The sequence below is a fragment of the Poecilia formosa genome, unplaced genomic scaffold (genome assembly GCF_000485575.1).
Source record: "Poecilia formosa unplaced genomic scaffold, Poecilia_formosa-5.1.2 Scaffold453, whole genome shotgun sequence".
Lineage (NCBI taxonomy): Eukaryota > Metazoa > Chordata > Actinopteri > Cyprinodontiformes > Poeciliidae > Poecilia > Poecilia formosa.
In genome coordinates, this window is record NW_006800392.1 from 43,826 (window position 1) to 49,704 (window position 5,879).

Consider the following 5,879-nt stretch of genomic DNA (forward strand, 5'->3'; position numbering starts at 1 on the left):
GATCAGAAATAAAAACATTTCAAATCAGTCGATATCAGTAATTATTGATTCGTTTTTTTGTGTTTTAAGTATCTTAAATATCTTTTCTCTCCAAGCCGTTTTCGATTTTTAAGCCGTTTTGGTGAAACTTTCAACTGCTGCTGTGCCAGTTACTCAGCAGGTTGTTGCTAGGCAACCGAAGACTGAGTCAGCTAAAGCCTTCCAGAGAAATGGACCTTACCACAGGGGCCGCGTTTCATTGGCTAATGCCCATTTCACGTCACTGCGCAGCTACCACGTGGTGACCGTCTCACAAACACAAGCCACAGTAGTAAACATGCTAATGTACATTGTGGACTAGCAGACCGGCAGAAGGTTTTTGCGTCAGGACTCGAAGAAGTCTGTCAGTGGGGAATCTGTACAGGTGATGTCAGGCATCCTGATCGTATTTGTGGAACTAAATTTCACAGATTTCCAAAATCTGAAACGGAATGTCTAGCTTGGATCAAAGCTTGTACACGACCGCATTTGCAGCTCAACCGTCGTAAGATCAATAAAGGAGTGATTGTTTATCTATTTGAGATTCTGCTTTCCAGCTTCAGTAATAAAAACATCCATTATGAAAACCTTTTAGCTAAGTACAGCATAATGGCAGAACCGATACAACTTCTACACCTTGAAGCCTGTGTAACTCTTCTTATTGTGTTGTTGGTCACCTACCAAGCACAACAAAAGATGAAAAACTCCTCACAATGTGATTGACCGCAGCCAAGTGGTCCGACAGGCTGAAAAATAAAAGACACAGTTAGCGCCGTGACCTAGTGGTCAGCCACGAACACCAACCGGAGCAGCTCCCACTCATAGGGTCACATCTTTCCAGCCGAACCACAAGAAAACTTTACAGATTATATTTATAGATGTTAAATATTCTTACAATACCTTGTTAATTGTTGAACTAGAAAAATATGACCATAAGTAAAAAAAGAAATGAAGAGCTGCCTCCCTCGCACCTCCACCAGCGCTCCTCAGGATTCTGGTGGGGGAAGCAGCGAGAGTGCCGGACGGACCCGTTGCATGCAGTCACTCATCACACCACTAGGTGGCTCCAAACAAACGCATTGATCAAAAATACATACAACCATCACTATAATCATTTCGATCAAAACTCACACAGACACAGGAGCTCTTCTCTCTGTTACACCTGTCTGTTACAGTCTTACGTTAGCTGAACAGATCGATATGCAATGTGTACCGTATCTGACATACATTAAAGATTTTATTTTACCTGGAAAGGTTTTTTACGAAACTGTAATCGTGTTAGCCACGCTAGCACCGAGTAACAGGCCTAGACGCACTCAAACATTTGCCAACAACAGAAATCACTGATTTCAAAAGTAACCCTCAAAACCATGAATGCCCGACTTACCCAGCCTTGCAACAACAGGCATCACTGATCTTGTCCACAGCTATATTTATGCTGAGGGTGTGAGGATCTGCTGTTTTCCTCATCCACCGGTAGCATTTAGCTGCGACGCGCTCAATGTTGGAGGCATCGCGTGGCTCAAACACCTTGATTTCGTCCAAAAAAGATGTGAACTCGTTTGTTCCCCTGTCCATTGTCGTGGCTGATATTTTCTGAAAATCCGGCAGAAATGCTACACTAATCGACTCAGAAATACTTTGTAGAGAGTCAGTCGAAGTGAAAGACGCCATGTTTACATAGAAACTAAGCTCCGAGGCTTCGTTTGTGAGACTTGCAGCCACGTGGGACTGTCGAGGGGCGTTTCTGGGCGGGGCTTGGTAAGGTCCATGACTGAATATTAAGTTATATCTGATGTTTATTATCAGATACAGAAAAACAGCTGAAAATGAAGCTGGAGTCATTTTAAATTAATCAGTTATTCTAAATTAAGAAGAAAAATGCTAAATAAAAAATTGAGTCAAAGGAAAGACTTAAAAAGTTCAAAACTCAAATATATTACCGTAAAATTTAACTTCAGAAACATCAGAATCAATCCTCTGGAGGAAAATAGCTGAACATTTCTTTAATTACACCTTCTTAAGCTTTAGACACACTCCAGGTAGGAAGCTGTGTGGACGAAATATCATTTATTTAATGTTTCATTACGTTCTCACAGGAGGAGAGAGGCTCGTTTATTCTCATCAGGAGAGCAGCAGTGAAACAGGAAATCAGAAATTAACTATCAGTGAAACGATGTGGAGCTTTTACATGAAGTTTGCTCGTGTGTCAGGATGCAGTTCTCCCTGCCACCACTGGGGGGTGCTGCACGTCTGTCCATGGCTTACCTCCTCTACTCTCCTTCTGCTTCATCCCATTTAACTTCCTGCCATTTATTTCAGTCTGCTGGTTTGAAGAAAAGAGGAAAGAAATGATCACTCTTCTTTTCTGTCATCATTTCTCAAACTTCCTGTCTACACTTTTGTCATCTTTTTCTTTAAATCCACCTGATGCTCCTCCTCCGTTTCCACTTTGTTTCAACATTAGCAGAAGGAAAACTTTCAGATTCCTCCATCAGCTCGCCATGTTCACCGAAAACCTCCTGCTTGTTCGAAGAGGCTAAAGGTTAAAGGTCAGCAGTGTCTGAAAGGGTCGATGCCCTGCCTGGTCTGGATGTTTACTGGTTTAACACAACCTGACCAAACAAATGGAAGATTACCGGGCAGAACATTATGACCAGCTGAGAAGTGAATTCAGTCACTTGAATCCGATGTGTTGGAGAATGGAAACATTAGGGCTGTTTTCCTCCTGACAGGCTGGTAGATTTGGTTCGATTGGTGGAGAAAAGTAGCATCATCTGCTGCTCCTCCAGCTGCTGTGGTTCTCTGAGTCAAACCAGCCTGTTCCCCTCCTGGCCTGTGGGGGCGCTGCACCAAGAACCACTGAAGGAAACAGACACTGAGAGCAACTTCCTTCACCAAATGGAAACAAAATGGAGGCGTCAGATTTTAGGAGGATTTCTCTTTAGTCTTTGGCTAAAGACCATTAGCTATTTCTGATGCTAGCACTAGGCTAACACATATTTTTGGGTTGTATTTACCCAGAATGCCCTACACTTTAGTCCACTTCCTTCTTTTGGAGCTGAGCATTCAAACCACAAAGGAGTTCACTTAAACTGAACCCAGACTGAGGTTTGTAGCCGGACCGGAGTTAGCTTAGCATTCACAGCTCACTAGCCAAACTGGACTTTCTAAACTTTCTGTTGTTGGATTAAAGCTTCAGGTGAGATGAATCATGTCTGAAAAAACTTCCCGTTCCAGCTGAGAAATGGCTTCTTCCTCATTATATCTCTTTTCTTTATTTTATTTTATATTGATTCACTTACTTCCTTCACCTCTACCTTTTTTTCCTCCTACTTCCTCGACCTTCTTGAAGCCTCGTTTAAAAGAAAAACTCACTTTAAAACTAAGACAGTCATTTTTCTCCTTTTGGTCCTTCAGATTATTCTCCCTCATCTTCTTGGGCTATATTTTTTTGTTTCGTAATCTGTCATTTCACCTCATCTTCCTCGTCTCTTTGTCCCCAGATTAGAAATCGAACTTCCAGCAGATAGATGGATGAGTCTGAACAGATGGGTGGCCTACTTTCTGCCTCTCTCCTCCACCTATCGATCCGTCCGCCCTCCTATCAATGATGTATCATGCATCCATCAGTCTTTGTAAAACACAGTGAGGAAGAGGAGGGACGACCTCTGCTGTAGGTTCTTCAGTTTGATGCAGACAGAAAGGAAGGAGTGAAAGAGTTTGGGTCTAATTTTGCAGCCAGAGATGTTATTTAAATTCCTGCTGAAGCATGAAGCGCCAGCTCCTCACTGCTTCATCAAGTTTCTAACAAATTAAAGAAAAGATCACAATTACAGAAACTGAAAATAACTCAAGTCTTCCTCACAGTTGGATTCAGTTTAGGGTGAAACTAAATGTTCTCCAGTTTGTAGACAAACATTGAGGTGCCATTAATCTCCAGGGGAATCTTTCTTCCAGTTCCTTTATTTTTTAACGTTTAAATGTCCTCTGATGATGTGCCATTAATTTTGCATCATTTAATACTTTCTCTCTCTGCTCTGTATCAAACCAACCAAACCCTCTGAGCAGCCTGTTCTCCTCCTGGCCTGTGGGGGCGCTGCACCAAGAACCACTGAAGCAAACGACACAAAACCTCTGAAGACACTGAGAGCAACTTCCTTCTTCACCAGATGGAAACAAGATGGAGGCGACAGATTTTAGCGGTTGGAGGATTTCTCTTTAGGCTAAAGACCAGGAGCCATTTCTGCTGCTAGCGCTAGGCTAGCACGTTAACGTTGGTTGTATTTACCCAGAATGCCCTGCACTGTAGTCCACTTCCTGAGGTCTCTGGTCCACTTGGTGTTCACATATTCACCCAAACCGAACCAAAACACTTAAACTCAACTCAGCCTTTGTAGGCTCCAAAAACAGGAAATGGACTACAGCGCAGGGCATTCTGGGTAAATACAACCGAAATAAACCTGGGCTAACGGGAGAAATGGCTCCTGGTCTTTAGCCAAAACCCAAAGAGAAAACCGCTAAAATCTGACGCCTCCATCTTGTTTCCATCTGGTGAAGAAGGAAGTTGCTCTCAGTGTCTTCAGAGGTTTTTGTGTCGTTTCCTTCAGTGGTTCTTGGTGCAGCGCCCCCACAGGCCAGGAGGGGAACAGGCTGCTCAGAGGGTTTGGTTGGTTTGAGAAAGAGAACCACAGCAGCTGGAAATATAACAAATGTTTGAATTTTGGTCCCAAATCAAACCGAGTCTACTGGGCTGTCAGGACGGAAAACAGCCTGAGTTGATTAATTAATATTTATTTGTTCTTTATCATCTTGTTATGTTGCACCTTTATCTGCTCCACGTTTATTTACTTCCAACAGAAGTTTTGCAGAAGTTTCAAAAACAATTATGTGCATCCTGCAGCTGGTTGAGCTGCTTTGTTACAGAAAACATTTTTATTTCCTCACCTCGTTTCCCTGGGAGACAGGAAGTGTGTGCGCCGCGCGTGTGTGTGTGTGTGTGTGTGTGTCAGCGGCAGGTAATCGGCTCAGCTCAGAGCTCTCAGACCTGTCCCGGGGGATTGTGGGTGTTTTTGTGCGTCAATTCACATCAGGTTCAACACACAGAGAGTTCAGCACAGCTACATTCAGGTCAACACACGCGCTGCGGTTTGTGTGTGTGTGTGTGTGTTGCTTCCCCGGGGTGTATTAATCATCCAGGTGTGGAGCGGCACTCGGCCGGAGCGCAGCAGAAACACCTGACTGTGTCCGCCGCCTGCCAATCACCAGGTCGGCCTCACGGAGTGACCGCCCACCGGACAACACTTCCTGGTTTTGCTCCTCCAGCTTCATGTTTAACCTCCAGCAGGAAATCTACCAGGGATTCAGACTGATGATGTTTTAACGAGTTTCAGAGACTAAGATCACTGATTTTTAACTGTGAGCTGCAGCAGAAAGGCTTCTATAAAATACTAATATTTTCCTTTGATTAAATCTCAGTTGGAAAAAGATAAAAACCTCAAACACCATGGACACTTTGCTCATTTCAGGGATAAAAATGAATTAATTTAGATTAAAAACATCTAAAATATATCACTCAGATCCATCACACTGCAAAAACAAAATCTCACTAATTTCTAGTGAAAATATCTTGAAATGAGACAAAATTAACTTACAAATAACTTTTAGGAGCTTCTTTTAAGTCAATAATTTATGAGTATTTATAAAAGTTCTACTTCCACTGATATTAATTTTACTTATAAAGTTTGAAAAATGTCTTGCTAGAAGTGAACTAATCTGCCAGTGGACCCGAGTCTTTTCATAATTATATTACTTAAAAATAGTCTCAAAACAACAATATTATCATTTATGGCAATAATTTA